This window comes from Nicotiana attenuata, unplaced genomic scaffold, assembly GCF_001879085.1.
Source record: "Nicotiana attenuata strain UT unplaced genomic scaffold, NIATTr2, whole genome shotgun sequence".
NCBI lineage: Eukaryota > Viridiplantae > Streptophyta > Magnoliopsida > Solanales > Solanaceae > Nicotiana > Nicotiana attenuata.
Genome location: NW_017676137.1, coordinates 22,813 through 43,667, shown reverse-complemented (window position 1 = coordinate 43,667; position 20,855 = coordinate 22,813). Strand labels below are relative to the sequence as shown.

At 41.2% G+C, this 20,855-nt stretch overlaps 2 pseudogenes; one reads left to right on the top strand and one right to left on the bottom strand.

The window, feature by feature from the left end:
- Positions 1–894: 894 nt before the first annotated feature.
- Positions 895–3,459, bottom strand: LOC109220780 (annotated as a pseudogene).
- A 1,026-nt stretch (positions 3,460–4,485) lies between these two features.
- LOC109220779 lies at positions 4,486–8,567 on the top strand (annotated as a pseudogene).
- The last annotated feature ends 12,288 nt before the right edge of the window (positions 8,568–20,855 follow it).

Sequence of the window (20,855 nt, the reverse complement as noted above, 5' to 3'; positions counted from 1 at the left end):
GATTGGTCTCCGATTCCTTCTCATTCGATTTCCTAGATGTTGATTCGACCTTGTGTACAACTTCCTGGGATGGCTCAAGTTCGACCCTGCTCGGTGTGTGGTTCTGATTTTGGAGCTGGGCTATCGCTGCCTGTTGGGCCTGCAACATTTCAAAGATCACCCGCAGGCCGATCCCGCCATCTTCACCGCCTTGTGTGTTCTAAGTAGATGATCGGGTACGCAAATGCTACTTTCGGGATCGACGACCAAATTTCCATTGATAGCTACATGCGAACTGACGTCGATTAGATTAACAGCCGGAATTCCATCGAGGCCAGCGGGGGGTACAACGCTTCCTGGTGCAATGTTCCCATTTTCGCCGTGCTGGCTGAGATCATTGTCAATGTGTTGAGGTGCTGACCGAGTGTTTGACATTTTTTAATCATGTAATCAAAGATACTTCAAAGAACAAGTGTAAAATAGTGTGTGTTATGAAAATTTGTATCAGGAAATCACTATTATCCTTAGCCCCACGGTGGGTGCCAAACTGTTTACCCTAGAAACGAATAATCATTGAATTTATATTGTAGTTTTAAGGACACGTGATTTTACTTGGCACAAACTGAGAAAAAATGCAAATTGATATTGAAAATAACTGCAAATAGAAATAAAGAAAACCAAAGGAAATATATAGCTTTAATCCTCGAGCTAGGTCGCCTTCGAATCAAACAAGTATTTCACTGGAAAGTATGAACAAAATAACAGAGTATTGAGAGCTTAAGAGAAAGACAGTATATTGCTTTGTATTGCATGAATATGATCTGCTTTACAAATGATCAGACCCCTTTTATATTGTAGGAGAGTCCTACCCTTAATACAATCCTAAATAAAATAAGAAATCCCATGATTAGCTGATTAATCGGCCTTTTCTTGATATGTGCCGAGATTTCCGCCGTGATCCTTGCCCGATCGCGGATATCTTCGCTTTCCTTTATTTGGCTCAGCAGGCTTCCCTCGATCTTGCTCGATCTCTATCCCGCTCGGTCTCGATCTTGGCTGATGTCGATCTCGATCGGTCTCTGAGTCACGAGCTTGGCAATCTAACGTTGTGTCACGGTCCGGTACGACATGGGGTCGAACCTTGGCCTGTCACGCCCCGATCTCGACTAATCCTACAAAAAGGACAAGCCCGATTTTGACCGTATACAGACATATATGAAATTCCAATTACATGCAAGTTGGTTTTCTTCCTTACTGTTTCAGCAAAAGCCTCTGTCATATCAAGGTTGTTTGGTTCAATACCATTTGGTAGTTTCCAATCAAAATGGAACAGAAGTTGAGCAAGTGGAATCTCAATATTTGAGATACCAAACAAAATTCTATGACATGCCCTTCTTCCAACACTAAAAGATATGAACTCAAAGTTATACCCTTTAAAATCAATTGGTATTTTTCTGGTACTCAGCATTTTCCCAGTACTTTGGATCCCTACATATTGTCCATGCATTAACCATTAATCTTGTTTTGGCTGGTATTTCATATCCGCCAATTTCGCATCTTTCCCTTGTTACTCTTGGTACTGATAGAGGTACGGGCGCGTGCAATCTTAGTGTTTCTGTGACGATCAATTTCAAGTAGTCTAGTTGTTGTACCTCAGACTCAGTGATCATACTTTTTCCTTTGAATGCTCGTCGCACCTCAGCTTGTTCTTGCTCCATCACATGTGGATTCTTCATCAGCTCTGCCATTGTCCACTCTAACGCTGTTGATGAAGTGTCAGTTGCAATATAAGTTTCCTGAAATGGTAGATACAATCAACAGAATGTAAGTTATATAGTATGACTATAGAAAGATTTTTACACTATCAGTGCATTTTAACCCGTGATAGTAGGTTAGTTACCATTCTTATGAGGTTATTAATTATCGCAATGTATGCATTTCTCGCTCTAAAATGAAGTATGAGTTTATAGCTTTACATAAGGCTGGAGAAGAAGCTGAATGGCTCCGAAGTTTCTTGAAAGATATTCCGTTTTGGACCAAATCAGTGGCTCCTATATGCATACATTGTGATGATCAAGCGACAATAGGTAGGGTTGGAAGCGTTATGTATAACGAAAAATCTGTCACATACGACGAAGACATAATACCGTTAGACAACTACTCTCTAGTGGAATTATCACAATTGACTACGTAAAGTCAAAAGATAATGTGTCACACCCACTTACAAAAGGCCTAAATAGAGAGGTGGTTGATAAATCATCAAAGGGAATGGGACTATGGCCAAGGACAAGTCACTGTGGCGGTAACTTTACCTAGAAAACTAGAGATCCTAAGATCTAGGTTCAAGGAGATCAAACAAAGTCATTAGTGACGGTTCGACATTGTTAAATAAAATTTTAGTCTATTCTCATGATAAGACAATGTTCAGTACCAAGGATAAAGCGTTAAGGTTTTTTTAATGGTTTCTAAGTTTGATACGGAGTATATCAAATAGTGTATCTATGAGATAACACGTTTAGGAATCACCTATATAAGTGTGAAATGTAGCCGCTTCAAGGAGAATTCTATAAGGCCAGTTCTCTACGCATTTATGAACCGGGCGGTGTTTATGGTTGAAACGAATACAACAATGAGAACCAGAGGCGGTTAAATGGTTGATTGTGTGACTTATGGCTGTCTAGGTATACATCAAAGTTCGACGGTTCAAAGATATCAAATCTACCGATTGATCGAGTATATCCGACATAAGTTCACTATGGAAAGTTCAAAGGGAAACCTACTTATCCAGATGCGATTTATCTTTACTTGTAAATCACACAGTTTTTCATGCATGCATATTTTCAGATAGCCATTCCCCATTCATGTGGGGGATTGTTGGGATTTTTATCTAATTAGATAAGAGGTGTGGATGGGAAATGCAGAGAAAAAATTTGGAGGGAAACGAAAAGTTTGAAGTGTTTTCCTGTACTAATGCACTTTGTCCCTCATTGGGAAATGGAAAGAAAATCTTTGTACTTATATGGAGAAGCACATCTTCTAGCTCTTAAAGAGTTAAGAAGAAGTGGTGCCTCGTGCCATCGTCGTCGTCACTCTCTCGGCTTCGGTTAATTGATATGATTGATTGATAATCTTTTGGACCAAATTTATTTCCCGTTTTTTGTTATTTATTTTCTTTTTCCTGATATTTTTGCGCGTATTTTAGTTCGCGGTTAATCTCCTAACGGTCTAACGGTCGTTTTGAGTTTAAAATTCGCGACCAGACTTCTGCCTTAATGGTACCTCGTATGAACAGGTACCTTCACACCTATTCAACCCAGACTGTTTGGCTATAAATTCAGAGGTTTTGCCTCATTTTTCAACACCGAAATTTGCACACTACCCCTTCTTTCTTCTGCTGCACTATTTTTTGAAAAGCAAAACGTAAGTATAAATTTGGTTTACTGTTGTTTGTTTAGTTTGACGAAGTTCTGTAATTTCCATTGCTGGTATTACATAATAGTTGTTCCTTTGGGGATTTATCCAATAACCTTGGGCAACAATGAGAGGATTAAATTCCGTAAAGAAACATAGTTTTCTGTTAGGCTCTGAGGTTTTATTTATTCTGTTTCTGCTTCTGTTTTGTTTTATTCTTTGCAGAAATATTTCGAACACATGTTTATAACAATGGTTTCTATAGAAAGTGATTCCTTTGTCTTTGAGGGCAAACATCAAATTACTCGATCATAAAGTTTGCTGTTTTTCGTCAGTTTTCTGTTATCTTCTTAAATGATCTGGATTTAGATTTTAGATCAATCACCTACTTCATAGCCAACCCTGCAATTATAGAGGAGTCTTATCCAATTCAATTTATTGTATCCTATCTCTATTTGATCTACATAGGTACATACATTGTCTTCCCCCAATCCGTCAATACATTTGATGACAAAATATTGTGGCATTTTTTCCACATTAGGCAAAATTTTATTGTTTTATCAACACCAAAGAAAGTCTCATAGCTGATCCTAACTTACTTGAGATTGAGGTGTAATTATTGTTATCAGCACCAAGAATCTGTTTAAAATTGGAAAACTCGTTTCCTTTTACACTGTAGGGAACTGAGGAAGTCAAGCAAAATTTCTAAATTCTGTAAAGGATAATCCTACATCGACTCTACTCCTGTATTTTAGGATTGTTGTAGCCAAAGGACTTGTATCCTTCTTGTATATCTCTAGGCATATGATTCTTATACATCTGGGAACTCACTGTATATATTGGGGTTGTGTAGTCATGTTTAAGTATGAGAATAAAAGAACTTTTCATGGTATCAGAGCCCTAAGAGGTTTAACAACCCAAGGTTGTCTTTACAGAAAAGAAGAAGACGGTGACTGGTATGGGGGATAAAACCAATTCTTCGTCCGCCTCTCAGTCTCCTATATCTTACTCTATGCCTTCCCCAAATCTGTCACATCAGTTACCGTAAAGCTCACGTCCACAACCTTTCTGTTATGGAAAACATAGTTTATGCCGATGGTGTGCGGCTGTGGACTCAACCATCATATTGATGGTAGTGAACCAGTTCCTAAACCTCTTTTAGAGGACAGTAAACCAAACCCAGCATATAAAGTGTGGGTGAGAGAAGACCAACTTGTATTAAGTTGGATTGTTGCATCAGTTTCAGAGGGCATTTTACGTCAATTAGTTGGAGCGCAGAGCGCTCGTGCAGCTTGGGATAAGCTTGTTGCTGCATATGCTTCAGGATCGAAGCCTCAAATTCGTGAACTCAAGATGCAGTTGCATACTTTGCGTCGTGACAATGCAAGCATTGAATCTTATATACAGAGGGAAAAAGGAATTGCGGATAGACTAGCTGTGCTACAACATCCGATTTCCAATGATGATTTGGTTGAATTTGTTCTTGCTGGACTAGGTCCTGTTTATCGTACTTTAACTAGATCACTAGAATCGCGTCAATAAGATATTAGTTTTGATGCTTTATATGGCCTTCTCCTGAATGAAGAGCGACAATTAAAAAGAGATGAGACCATTAATGTCATTGCACCCACAACCCACTTTACTAAAAGTTCCTTTTCTAGCACTCGAGGACGTGGTAGAGGACGAGGAGGGCGTGGTCGTGGACGCTCCTCCAACCAAGGGTTCACCCAGCAGAACTCTTATCAAAGTTCTCCAGCATCTAACCAGTTGTCAAAGGCACAACCATAAGTTTCAGAATTTTCAGGGATTATTTGCCATAATTGTGAAGGTAAAGGCCACATTGCACGTGTATGCCCATCACCTAAAGCCAATAGTGGCAGCATGGTGAATGGTCGACCTATTTCCAATTTTGCTGATTCTCCAAACCTACCTATCCAAACTTGGTTGATGGATAGTGGCACCACACATCATATCACTGAAGACCTTGATAATCTAGGTATCCACTCTGAATACCAAGGTCCCGAAGAAGTGACACTAGGTAATGGCTCCAAATTACCCATCTCTCATGTTGGTAAAAGTTCCGTTATTGTCTCCAATAATAAATTCAATCTTGATAATATTTTACATGTTCCCACTGCTACTCACAATCTATTATCAATTAGCTCTTTTGCCACGTCTAATAATGTGTCTGTTGAATTATTTCCTAGCCATTTTTTGATTAAGGACTTGGCAACGAGGGAAATCCGATACACGGGGTCCACGAGTGAAGGCTTATATTCACTTCCAGTGTTGAAATCATTATCACCAGTTTCATGTGCAGCTTCCCTTGGAGTTTGGCATGCTCGTCTTGCTCATGCATCATATCCTACAGTTCGTCATGCTTTACCAGCCACTGCTCTCACATCATCAATGCATAAAAACACTAGTATATGTTCTACATGTGCTGTTAGTAAGAGCCATAAAATTCTTTTAGTGAGTCTAGTTTTCAGGCCACAGAGCCTTTAGATTTGATATGTTCGGATGTTTGGGGCCCTGCTCCAGTAGTTTCACAGGATGGTTATCGTTATTATGTCATCTTTTTTTATCATTTTAGCAAATATACTTTGATTTATTTCCTTCGTTTTAAATCTGAAGTACTTTTAGTTTTTCGTCAATTTCGTACCATTATTGAGAAGTATTTTGGTCGCCCTATTAGATGTTTCCAAGCCGATTGGGGAGGTGAATTTCAAGCCTTAACGAATTATTTGCGTGATAATGGAATTGTCCAGCGTTCCTCTTGTCCTTATATACCTGAACAAAATGGTTGTGCCGAAAGAAAGCATAGGCATATTGTTGAAACTGATCGTGCACTTTTGCATCATGCCAATGTTCCCCATTACTTGTGGACAAATGCATTTGAAACTGCTGTTAATACTATTAATTGATTGCCAACTCCCCGTTTAAAGAATCAATCACCATATCACATTTTGTTTCATATGGATCCGGATTATTCTCTGTTGCGTATCTTTGGTTGCTTATGCTTTCCTTGGCTTCGTCCTTATACAAAGGATAAACTTTCACCTCGATCTCGCCCTTGCGTCTTTTTGGGGTATAATAAATTGCACAAAGGGTACAAATGTCTTGACCTGGTTTCCTCCAAAGTTTATGTTTCTCGTCATGTAATTTTTGATGAATCTACATTTCCCTTTGCTTTGTAGGATGGTGTGTTGCCTAAATCCTCAACCAAGGAAACATCTCCTTCACTTATCGTTAATCTTCCTTATCAGCAGACCCCATCAACCCTTAACTCATCACAAGCAAACCCGCACCAAACACAAAATACCTTGCCTTTGTCTTCTGTCACGCAATCAACACCTATGCCACCTGATAGTGTTGTTCATGGACAAAGTACTAGTACTGCCTCTTTATCTCCACTGGGCCTCCCTCTGTGTGAAGACTCATCCTCTTATAATATGTCTGATACATCAGCTGCTCCATCTAGACCTGGAAACTCCATTGTTCCACCCACGCATGGAATGGTTACAAGAGCACAAACAGGCTCCTTGAAACCGAAGCGACCCTTTTCCTTGTTGGCAACTACATTAGTCTCGCCTGAGCCCTCTTGCTATTCACAGGCTGCTAAGGATGTTAATTGGCGTCGAGCTATGTCAGAAGAGTATAATGCTCTCATTCAAAATGGCACATGGTAACTAGTTCCTCCTTCACCATCCCAAAATGTGATTGGTTGCAAGTGGGTGTATAAAATAAAGTTGAAGACAGATGGATCTTTGGATCGTTACAAAGCACGACTTGTGGCTAAGGGTTATCATCAACGTCCGGGAGTAGATTTTCTTGATACATTCAGCCCATTTATCAAGCCTGCAACCATTCGGTTATTGCTATCGCTAGCTGTCACAAATCAGTGGCATACCACCCAGCTGGATATCTCCAATGCATTTCTTCATGGTCATCTCGACGACATAGTTTATATGTCCCAGCCCCCCGGGTTCGTTGATCCTACTCGACCAGACTATGTATGTCTTCTCAAACGCTTTCTTTATGGGTTGAAACAGGCTCCCCGAATGTGGAATAGATACCTCACTGATTCATTACTCTCACTGGGATTTTTGGGATCCAAAACTGATAGCTCCTTGTTTTTTAAACCTACTGGTGACAAGAAACTATTTTGTTTGGTTTATGTTGATGATATTTTAGTAATAGGTTTAGATACAACTCTTGTAAAATCACTTGTAACTAAACTCCAACAACAGTTTGCAGTTCGTGATTTAGGGACACCTTCGTACTTCTTGGGTATCGAAGCACATTGGACGAGTGCTGGGTTGCATTTGACGCAAAATAAATACATGGATGATCTCATGAAACGTGTTCATATGGACTCCTGCAACATTGTTTCTACCCCAGCTTGTCCATCCACAAAACTCTCTTCCACTGAAAGATCTCAATTCACTGATCCCACCCTTTATCGAACCGTTGTGGGTGCCTTGCAATACTTGACCTTTACTCGTCCTGATTTAGCATTTGCCGTGAACAAGGTCTCTCAATTCATGCACTGCCCTATGGACACTCACTGGACTTTTGTTGAACGCATCCTACGCTATATTAAGACAACCCCGTCTCATGGGTTGTTCTTTGCTAAAGGCACATCCAGTTTATTACATGGCTATACTGATTCAGATTGGGGAGGCGACATAAATGATCGTAAATCAACTACTGGGTTTGCTATTCTTTTGGGTTCTCATCTCATTTCATGGGCTTCGCGTAAGCAGCAAGCAGTGTCACGCTCCAGTACTGAGGCAGAGTATAGAGCTCTAGCTACTGCCACCTTGGAAATCACTTGGATTGAGCATCTTCTTCGAGAGATTGGTTGTTTTACTTCCTCTGTTCCCACTTTATGGTGTGACAACCTCAGCGCGACGTACTTAACAGACAATCCCATCTTTCACTCTCGAACAAAACATATGGAAATTGATTTCCATTTTGTTCGTGATAGAGTTCGAGCGAAGGCTTTATGTGTTCGTTATGTCAGCTCTCATGATCAACTTGCTGATGTATTGACAAAACCATTGTCGAAGAACAGGTTTTTGAAGTTGCGGACCAAGTTGGCGGTGGTTTCAACCCCTACTCAACTTGAGNCTTTGTTTTTACAATGCTATTGTACATCATGCTTCTTTATGTAAAGGATAATCCTACATCAACTCTACTCCTATATTTCAGGATTCTTGTAGCCAAAGGACTTGTATATCTCTAGGCATAGGAGTCTTATACATCTGGGAACTCACTATATATATTGGGGTTGTATAGTCACGTTTAAACATGAGAATAAAAGAACTTTTCATGGTATCGGAGCGCTACGAGGTTTAACAACCCAAGACTGTCTTTATAGAAAAGAAGAAGACGGTGACTGGTATGGGGGATAAAACCAATTCTTCGTCCGCCTCTCAGTCTCCCATATCTTACTCTATGCCTTCCCCAAATCTGGCACATCAGCTACCGGTAAAGCTCACGTCCACAAACTTTCTGTTATGGAAAACATAGTTTATGCCGATGGTGTGCGGCTGTGGACTCAACCATCATATTGATGGTAGTGAACCAGTTCCTAAACCTCTTTTAGAGGACAGTAAACCAAACCCAGCATATAAAGTGTGGGTGAGAGAAGACCAACTTGTATTAAGTTGGATTGTTGCATCAGTTTCAGAGGGCATTTTACGTCAATTAGTTGGAGCGCAGAGCGCTCGTGCAGCTTGGGATAAGCTTGTTGCTGCATATGCTTCAGGATCGAAGCCTCAAATTCGTGAACTCAAGATGCAGTTGCATACTTTGCGTCGTGACAATGCAAGCATTGAATCTTATATTCAGAGGGAAAAAGGAATTTCGGATAGACTAGCTGCGCTACAACATCCGATTTCCAATGATGATTTGGTTGAATTTGTTCTTGCTGGACTAGGTCCTGTTTATCGTCCTTTTACTAGATCACTAGAATCGCGTCAAGAAGATATTAGTTTTGATGCTTTATATGGCCTTCTCCTGAATGAAGAGCGACAATTACAAAGAGATGAGACCATTAATGTCATTGCACCCACAACCCACTTTACTAAAAGTTCCTTTTCTAGCACTCGAGGACGTGGTAGAGGACGAGGAGGGCGTGGTCGTGGACGCTCCTCCAACCAAGGGTTCACCCAACAGAACTCTTATCAAAGTTCTCCAGCATCTAACCAGTTGTCAAAGGCACAACCATAAGTTTCAGAATTTTCAGGGATTATTTGCCATAATTGTGAAGGTAAAGGCCACATTGCACGTGTATGCCCATCACCTAAAGCCAATAGTGGCAGCATGGTGAATGGTCGACCTATTTCCAATTTTGCTGATTCTCCAAACCTACCTACCCAAACTTGGTTGATGGATAGTGGCACCACACATCATATCACTGAAGACCTTGATAATATAGGTATCCACTCTGAATACCAAGGTCCCGAAGAAGTGACACTAGGTAATGGCTCCAAATTACCCATCTCTCATGTTGGTAAAAGTTCCGTTATTGTCTCCAATAATAAATTCAATCTTGATAATATTTTACATGTTCCCACTGCTACTCACAATCTATTATCAATTAGCTCTTTTGCCACGTCTAATAATGTGTCTGTTGAATGGAATCTGCGCCACAAAAATTGCTAACTTGAAAATTTTGACTTTGTCTCTCTGTTAGAATTAAGAATAATCCACAAGCAAGGAACGGGCCAGAATGCGGCTTCACCGCCGGCCCCGTAGTCCCTCACAATACTAAAGGTTAGGTGATCTGTATATATCACAACAACAACAACATTAATGATCCAGTAAAATTCTATAAACGGGGTCTGAGGAGGGTAATTGTTTGACCAAAAAGTGTTAAGCCTTTTTGTTAAACTAATTAAATAAGATGAAAATGGATAAATCTTAATTAAACATAATAAATCCTAGATCTGAAATTGGTAAATGTGAATAACGTAAAATCGCAATTAAAGTTATTCCATACCAAGGGAGTGTTTAATGGTACTATTATGAATGTATGATGGAGTAATGACAAGCAATAAATATATTAAATGGCAATAAATGTAAATAGAGAGAATATTTGGGTGGATGATTCTCTCTCTGACAATGATGTAAGACAAACAAACGTGGGAATATAGTAAGCTTTCTCGGATCTGATGTAAGAAAGTTGGGACCAACAACAAATTGAATCTTTTAGTAAAGACAATCTTTGTAATTTACTTGAGAGTCAACTTTTCAAGAGAGAGCTTATCATATAGAATATTACATACCTCTTTCTTCTCTCTCTATTCCTACTTATATGGGACATATCCCTTACCTAACTGAAAGTACAAGTGCAGAGAATATTCTGTAGAATATTCTTCTAAAATATCTTATTACTAAACTAGCTTATCCCTACTGGTAACGACGTGGTACAAGTACATCGTCCAGGGTACTGTGCGTTCTACGCGTATCCGTTTGTCATCGGCTATACGCTTCCTCTTCCTTCCTTGGCCGAGGACTTCTACCGTTATTATGGCGTGTGCCCGGCTCAGCTCTCCCTGTATATCTATAAGCTTTTCCTTATGCATATCAAGTACATGGAGCTGGCCAACCGTGGGATTTCTCTTTGTCATTTGCTTCATCTCTTCACCCCAAGTTTTCACAGGGACCAAGGGACTGGTGGTGAAGATGGATGATAAAACAAATCGCCATTTTTGGGTCAATTTCTTCTACGTAAGGACGAAGCACGTGGTGTCGAATCCTACAGGTTTCCCGAGGAGTGGAACTTTGCTCGTAAGTGTTTCTGCCAAATGGCTATTTGTTTCTTTTTGGTGATCTAGTCGTTCTTCCTCTTTTTTTTAAGTAACCGAGAAGGATCCTCCTTCGCTGGTCGCCGACGTTTGTGGCTGGGTGAGCCAGATTTTGCCTCATACGATGGGGATCCGCGAGTGATCGCAGTTCAATGAGAGGTTTGGGCGTAAACCTTCGGCTGGTGAGTCATTTCATTTTTACCTTAGTGATTTTGACAGTACCGTCTTTTCCCTCCTTTCGTTTTTTTTACTTTGTCTTTCTTTGTTGGTAGGTCGAAGGGCTTCGAGGAGGGCGAGGGCTCCTACTCCCGCTTTTCGCCAGTCAAGTACGTTAACTGGGTCTTTACTTGCTGCGGCTGCAAGCAAGCCCATTCAGGCTGTTGTTCCTTCTCGGACCCCGCCCTCACATAGGCCTAGCCGCCAGGCTGCTGCCCTATTAGTGGACATTCCGGCTTCTTTAGTGTTTCATTTGGTGGATGAGTCATTGCAAGGCAAGGAGGATGAGGCTCCGCTGAAAAAACGAAGGATAGAGGTTGACGGTGGAGAGATCGAGGAGGGGGGGGGGGTTAATCCCGTGCTGAACCACGGCCGAATCGGGAGGCAATGTGACTTTGGACGCAGAGGTCGTGCCCCCGTCAAATGTGGAGATTGCTTCCGTGGAAGGAGGGGAGCGACCAGAGGCAACTATGGTCATTCCGAGGAGTGATCCGTCGACGTTGGAGCGGGTTAATGTTCCTTCCTCGGCCGAAGAGAGGGCGAAGGGAGTGGTCGTAGATACTTATGAATCCGGCTCCGATGTCGACCCTGAGGAAGAGAGGATATTCAACGAAGGGTTTACTCGGGTTGAGGTTAGAACAAATGGATCATCTCGTTCGATTGTTATCCCTTTGGACTGCAACTTGCTGGCTGACACGGCGAGCGTGGTCCCTTCTTTGGCCCCACTTTGTTCTGTCGCCGAGAATAGGGCTCTTCAAGCGCTTAAAGATACCGACTTGTCACTGGGCAAATCTGGGATGGCTCTGAGGGCGAGTTTCTTTCCTTGTTACTCTTGCACTTTGCACCCTTCTCCCTTTTCTATCTTTACTAACTTTTTTTGGCTCCTCTTTTATTAGACCATTATTTTGGAGATCGAGAGTGCCCGTCGGGAAGAGAAGCGGAATATTGTTTTCCAAAAAATCATTTCGAAGTACGTCCGGTATCGTGACAAGTACCGTGAGATGTGTGCACGGTTCAGAGCAGGTGGTAACCTCCAGTCCCTTAGAGATGAGTTGGGCCAGAATGGACTGTGTCTGGAATGGCATTACTGCCGACATCGCCACAGGATTGGGCACTCTCGTTTTGGGTGGCAACACAGCAACTTCAAATGGTACCTTTGTAGACCCGAACTCCAGCTCAATCAGCTCTGCGGTCCTTTCGGATGACGGTGTTTCGAACTCGAGAGGCACAGACATGTTTACTTCAGCATCCCAGAGGGCTGGATCTGGACTACAATTGGATTCAGTGTGACGGCTGGTTTCTTAGGCTCGTCACCCTCGGCAATTAATCCAATCGACCCCTTGGGGTCCCAATCATCTTCCACTTCGATCATATGCACACCACCACCCTTATGATCAGGCAAGGGATTGTTGCGAATGTTGGGAGCAGGTTCCTTGGCCACTATGATTTTGTTGTCAATTAGAGCTTGGATTTTATCTTTCAGAGATCGGCACTCATCGAATGGTATGTCCTTTCATGCCGGAATGGTATGCACAGGTTTTGTTTGGGTTGACCCATTGGGAAGGATTTTCTGGAGTTATGGCAGGGATTGGGGTGACGTAACCGGCTGCTTTGAGTCTTTCATATAGTTGGTCGATTGGCTCAACGATGGCGGTGTATTTCCTGGGAGGTTTGCGGTCAAAGTTAGGGCGTGACCTGGGGAAATTTTGGCGGGCGGGAGGTGATTGGTAGTGGGCATTATAGGCTTGGTAGACGGGTGCAGGTTGGGAATATCTTGGTGAGGTGGGTTGATATATGGGAGAGGGAGATGATTGGTAAGCGGGTGATGAAATTTGGTAAGAAGGCGGAGGTGCTTGGTAGTTGGGGATAGGTTGGTATGTGATAGGGGGTACCGGGTAGGCTTGGTATTTTATTGGGGACTTGGTTCGCTGTGCAACCATCACGGCACTCACATCCTTTTTCTTGGACGCGCCACCAGATTGTAGGGCTTTATTGGTAGCCTGCAGTGCTTCAAAATTAGTGACCATACCGCTCTTAATGCCTTCCTCAATCCTTTCTCCTAGCTTGATGATATCGGAGAATTCTGGCCCTATATCAATATTAACCTCTCATAATACTGCGGATCTTGAGCTCGGACGAAAAATCGGTTCATCTGTTCTTCCTCTAAGGCCGGCCTGACCTTAGCAGCCTCGGATCTCCATCGAGTAGCATACTCGCGGAATGTCTCAGTGGGTTTCTTTTTCAGATTCTGGATGTAGAAGATATCTGGTGCATTTTTTGTATTGAACCTGAACCTGTCCATGAAATCGGACGCCATTCCAACCCAGCTCGTCCACTTCTTGGGATCTTGGCTAATGTACTAAGATAGCGCATCGCCTTTCAAACTTCTCATGAAGAGTTTCATGCAAATCTTTTCATCTCTTCCTACGCCGACCACCTTATCACAGTATGTCCTCAGATGGACTGTAGGATCCCCTGAGGCGTCAAACATTTCGAACTTGGGAGGTTTGTACCCCTCGGGAAGTTCAACGTCCGGCTGGATGCAAAGATCCTCATAATTCAACCCTTCAATGCCTTTGTTTCCTTCCACGCCCTGGACCCGGCTAGTCAACTTTTTGAGCTCAGCTGCCAGGTTCTTGATGAGAGAGTCTTTGTCATCAGACTCTGGTGTGTTTGTAATGGGGTGCAGTGTGGCAAGGTTTCCACATATATGGGAGTGTGGTGGGGATGATCATTTGATGGTTCAGGGATGAGGAGTGGAGTGTTGTTGAGATGTGTGTTGTAATGAGTAGCGGGCTGTTTCTGCGGCTTTGGGATGTTTTGTGGAGGTATGGGGTGTTGAGCACTGGGAAAGTTGACTTCTGGAGTAGTGAGGGAGAATGACAGACTTGCCAAGTTCCGAACTTGGTCTAATTCTTCTTGAAATTTCAGTAGCTTCTGTTCGAGCTGCGCGGCACTTTCTTTGGATACCTGAACACCCTGAGGAACCTCTACCCTTTCAGCTGAGTCGTCCTTTCTGATGTTGTCCATTTTCGCTTTGTTCTTGCTTTTGATAGGACTTGGAGGAGGAGGAGGTGGAGGGCCCTTAGATCTTGTGGAGTAGGATGATGATGCCAGAATGCATGAACTAACGTTTTGGGGAGGGGAATAAAAATAAAAGTAAACAACAAAATGTAACAAGTTAGTGCGGATTCTGAGAAAAAAAATATTGCGGTATTTAAACACATAGTATAAAAATATAAATCGTGTCCTAAATTGGGTGCCTCGTTGTGCCCGAGGTAGGCCTAGCGACAAGTTGATTTGGAGAACTTATAATGCTAAATGCCTAATTTTATTGATAAAAACAAGACGAATCCCAAAACGACACTAAAGTTGCACAAGTAAAATGTCACTAATGGCCATTGGCCTTATTACATTCAAAAACGAAAAGGAAAGGAGACTCCTAACTATTTGGTCCCAGAAGGACCTTCCCCGTGTTGAATGTTCCCGTTGATCAGATCCTCCAGCTTTTCGCTAGCCTTGATGACCCTCTCTTTCCATTCATTGATTTGGTCACTTGATGGGAGATTCCTCCACCAGGTCAGCAAGAGTGAGGGCGTGCTAACCACACCGAAGTCGGGGACCTTGTTCTCCATTTTCTGCAAAACAAAAGGGTTAAGACCATACCCCCCCCCCACCGGACTCGACTATTTAAATCAATAATTAGCATAAACAGCATTTAGTTCTCCAAATAAATGCACAGAATATGGTGGTGTCTGTTTGGGTCCCAGGGTAACCCAGTGGACTTTGGATATGGCTATCTTAAAGAGTCATTATGTGGACAACATAACTGACTCGACTAGGTTCGACAGTGATGCATGAACAGTTAAATAGAATAAGGTTTCTATGGGGTGCTAGACCGGTACCCTTGAGCGGACAACTCAAGAGGGAAAGGCACGGAACCGTCGACTGCACCGCTGATCGACTAGTTTTACCGCAAATACGCCTTTGCCAAAATTTAGGGGGTAATAATATTGGAAGAGCGCAACCACTCATCAAGCGTTGCTATGGTATTTGTTTGGCACGAGTGGAATATGATGTTGAAAAATGCAATTACAAAAAATGAAACAAATTGCCACGTATTTTCACGTCCATAATGATTACAATAATTGCTCGAAAATTACAAAGGTATTGAAGAAAAACATTAAATGAAAGCGTTAAAGAAAAAAAAAGAAAAGGAAACAAAAAGATAAGTCAGTTTCGAATAAAGGTATTAAACAAAGCAGTAAAGAAAGCAGTAAAGTCACATATAACATGAAGTGATAAAAGCCTAAAGATTCCCGAGCAGAGTCGCCATGCTGTCGACGCCCACTTTTTCTCGCGAAATCGGGTTTACGACAATCGGGAAGACAACTCTATTCCCGTTTGGAAATTGGGTTTTTGGAATTTAAGAGTCGCCACCTAATGATTGAGTGCATTAGGACACTAAGAAGGGTTTTGAATTGGAAAACCAGAGTTTGGGTAAGGGCTAGAAATTATCTCGAGGGGAAGGTGTTAGGCACCCCTCAAGATCCACTAGTATGGTTCCCGGCCATGCTATGCTGTGACTTTAATGTAAACAAGTATGCAAATAAATTTACACATAAGGGTTGCTAACAAGCATTTTGGAACTTATAAACAAAGAAGGAAAAGGGATAATGCAGTAAAAAAAATAAAGGGGAGTTTTGGGTGATTGAAAAGACAGAATTTGTTGATATTAAACAAAGTAACATAGGGCAAGGGGTCCTAGGTTTATAAATCACATGTATCATCCACACAACACCAGTAACCAATCGTACGCGTAGTGGTATCGTGTGATCATCATCTCCATGTCTACCCTTCCCATCCCGATAAGGTATTAAGCGCGAAATGGTGTCGTTACCTACAGCGTGCTATTACCCGTCCCACCTATCAGTCCTGGAGGCTTTAAGACCACTAATCCTAAAGGGAGGGAGCTTGGCTTTTCAGAGGTTCAAAAGGTTAAAATACTAAGGCGTCAGGCAAAACACATAAGAAAGTTATGGGAGCACAAAAGCAATTAAGGCTCAGACAAACCTCCTTTAATCACAGAAATCATGTAGTTTAGCACGTCTTACACACACTGATTAGGTCTAAATTATGCTTAACGTTAGGCAGGCTGGTTCATTACATATTTTTGAATGAGAAGTTCGCATTAGGCTCGCCTGGCTGTAACTTATCGAAGACTGGTGCAATTAATTAACTACTTACTTGTTTCCCTAAGTAATGGTATCTACTGGTTTCAGGAATAAGGAAGTGAACTTATTACTGAAAGTTGCCGGTTTTAACAGAATGATACGAGTTCTGCATTTGGTTACTACTGACGGACTAATCTTAAAACGAGTGATTCAGATTGGGTTAATAGTTCCTATAGGCATGCTTTCTAGTGTTGTTAATTATAAACACTTTTTACAGGCGTAGCAAGAGTGCAGAAAATCCTACGAGCATGGTATGTAGGATGCAGTTGATTATTATTTTGACCTACAACTGTTTGCCTAATGATGGATGCGAAAATGCAGAATCCTAAAGACATGGTTCCTACATGCGGAATTCTTATGAGCAGGATATCTATATGATATGCAGAGTTCTTATGAGCATGATTTCTATAGATGAAAGTGCAGAGATAAGCATGATTTCTATATGTGAAAGTGCAGAATTCCTATGAGCATGGTATCTACATATGAAAGTGCAGAATTCCTGTGAGCATGATTTCTATAGATGAAAGTGCAGAGATAAGCATGATTACTATATGTGAAAGTGCAGAAATAAGCATGATTTCTATATGTGAAAGTGCAGAAATTCAAAGAAAAAAAACTCCATAGGCAGGATATCTACCCTTATGCATACACAGATAGCCCTCCTCTTTTTACTAAAACCCCATAAGTTATTACAAAATTTAATACAGACCAAATGAATCAAAAAGAAAATAAAATTACATCAGAGTTTTTAAGCTGCATCCAAGGAACCTAATTCAGACCCAATAACAATATGATATGAGCCAACTATCGGGATCAAGTTCCAAGGCCTTTCCCTTACCTGGAATGTGTCAAAGTTCCAAGGAGTTTCAAGAACTCCAGGCAATTCTTACACCCAGATATCATTATAGAACTGAATTAAAGTGCGGTGTGGAAGGGTCAACCTTCCAATGTCCAAGTTCAGAGGGAACTCAAGGTCCCAAGGCAAGGCTCATTGGAGGGAAAGATCTAGGAACAAATGTAAGTGCAATAGAGGGGATTAAGGGATGCTAAGGCAGGCTGGTGGTCATGCCCAGCAACATAGAATGCTGGCACACCCCTGACCAGCCCACTAGCCAAACATTGGAGAGTCAGGACCTATTGAAGGTCAAACCATGGCCTGGGCAGTAATTGGGATACTGTCAGGCCAAGGTTTCAACTCGACACATAAAGGGGATTAAGGGTAGGGATTCATATGAAAACAGAAGCAAAGAAAGGAAAAATACTTAGCATAATTTACGAAGCATGAACAGCAAACCACACAAAAGAATGAGACTACGGAATAAACACATAGGGATGAGGCAAAAGTTCAAATAAAGGCATACCCGTTTCAGAAAGAGACAAGCAAAAGAGAGCAGAAGTCTTGCAAAGAAGCCACAGCACAAACAACAAGAGAGAATACTTTGTGTGTGAGTGTGAGTGCAGAAAAGTCTCCAGTGTTCGTGTTTTTTGTTGTGTTAGGTGTTAATAAAAGAGCATGTATTTATAGTGTGAGAAACATGCAGAAACAAGGTAAGGACTGTAATTCTGACATAATTGGAGGAATATATGTCTTATTAAAAATCAAATCAGTATCAAAGACTTCCTTTAATAAAGCAATTAAGCCAAACGGTAGCATGCAAGTGTTAAATAAGGAAAGAAATCACGCAGGGCTGGACATGACAAATAAGGAAATATTTTCAGCACAGTACGAGTATACCACATGTATTAGGGGTTAAGTTCATTAGACCTTAATTAAGGAAAGGCCTGTAAGAATCCCATACTAATGTAATTAAGGTAATGGGATCAAATCAACTTAAGTAGAAAGGCAGGGTCGAAAGGAAAATATTTCAACAAGTACAAGAAACAAAGGAAATCAAAACAATAAAGGAAAGAATCAATTCAAGAGTGCAATCAAAGTTACACAAAGAGATTTGAAATCAGTCCGCAATCAAGGTTATTTTGAGAGGGAAATTTGACCTATAAAGAGTGCATAAACATTAAGCATGCGAGGCTGAATTTAAGACAAAGAAAAGTGTCATGCAATCAAAGAAAATCAGTGAGTAGAGGACCATAGGAACATGGTAGTCATCTCAGAGAAGAGGGAATAGCATGCGAAAGGTCAAATAAAGAGGTCAGAATCGTATGAAGAAACAAAGTTGACACAAAGATTTTGAAACTCAGTCGAACAGTAGAGGAAACAACTTCAGGAACTCAAATAGTTCCAAAGAGACTAGGGTTTTGAAATCAACACGTGCAGAGATAAGAAACAAACAAATCACATAACAAATAATCTCAAAACTCGAGTGGACCCTAAATTTTAGGGTTTTTTACCATTAATCGAGTCTAGAGATGAAGACAAGTAAGTCAAGCGAAAAGAAAATATTAACGGAATAAGTGCAGAAATAATAAAGGAACACGTATTTCCCAGTAGAAGAAAAACATAATAAAGAACAATCATGCAAAAATACAGTAGAAAAACTTGTAAGAACAAGGTAGAAGAAACACAGTAGAAGAAGCACATAAGGATCATAGAAGAAACATAGTAGAAGAAACATAGTAGAAGAAACATATAAGAATCACAGTAGAGCATGTTAAAAAGATCAAAGAAACCCTAAATCGGGGAAGATGAAAAGGTTAAAAAGCAAGTTTTGAAAGAAACTTTTGAGAAAACGTTTGAGACCCCAAGATAAACACAGATCTAGGACAGATCTAGAGAAATCAGAAGAACCTCGAAAGGTTGGGGTTTCAAAAGAAACCTAGAAGTGAGAAAGGCCTGGAAAACTCGTGGATCTAAGCCAGAGAAGTTAGACTCAGGCTCGAACGTCCACGATACGGCAGCCTTTTGAAGGTCTTTGGTATGGCATGTGGTGCAGCCTCGTTGCTATATGGTTGCTCAACAAACCGACCGGCGTCTCTTTTTGGCAGAAGTTATGGGGCACCCGGTATTTTGTCAACCATTTCTTGGTGCTCTTTCATTTGGTTATGGAGCATTTTATTCTCGTTCTCCATCTCCTCCATTTTCTGCAAAATGGCTGTGAGGGTGTCATTACCTGCATCACTAACATTGTGAGTAATACCTGTTACGGGAGGGGGGCGTGCTGCTCGTCAGCTGTTGATGCGACACCGACTCTTGTATCTTCCCTACTCGACCTCTGAGCGGGCTTGTTAAGGAAGCCGGTTAGCGTGTTTGTCAACCATTCCTCAAGTAACTTTTTCACTACTGGTGGTGCCTCTTCTGTCGTGGATGTTGAGGCACCCTTGCTGTGCAAGGTCGTGACGCTACCGAGGGGTGGAGGCGAGTTGTTTCTCCTGGGAGAGGTGTTTGGTGTTATGTCTTCGCCCTCCATTTCGTCCACTTCGTTAATGGTGTGGAGGAGGTTGGTGGTGAGTTCGGCTATTGACTTCCTCTTTTCTTCTCCATTGCCCGGCAAGTCAAATTTGTGCAAACAAGGAAATACGCGGTTTTTTGCGAAGTTTTGTGTGTATTTTTTTGTTAGATCTATAAGAAACTAAAATTTTAACTAGAAAATCCCCACAGACTGCGCCAAATTGTTTGACCAAAAAGTGTTAAGCCTTTTTGTTAAACTAATTAAATAAGATGATAATGGGTAAATCCTAGTTAAACATAATAAATCCTAGAACTGAAATTGGTAAATGTGAATAACGTAAAATCGCACTTAAAGCTATTCCATACCAAGGGGGTGTTTAATGGTACTGTTATGAATGTATGATGGAGCAATGACAAGCAATAAATATATTAAATGGCAATAAATGTAAATAGAGAGAATGATTCACCCAAATATTCAATTAGGTGGATGATTCTCTCTCTGACTATGATGTAAGACAAACAAACGTGGGAATATAGAAAGCTTTCTCGGATCTGATGTGAGAAAGCTTGGGGCCAACAACAAATCGAATCTTTTTGCAAAGAGAATCTTTGTAATTTACTTGAGAGTCAACTTTACAAGAGAGAGCTTATCATATAGAATATTACATACCTCTTTCTTCTTTATCTATTCCTACTTATATGTGACATATCCCTTACCTAACTGAAAGTACAAGTGCAGAGAATATTCCTCTAAAATATCTTATTACTAAAATAGTCGTTTGGGCTGATTTGAGTGCTCGACCTCGACCCTAACCACTTAGCTCGCCAATAGGTTCCTTCTTAAGTGCAACC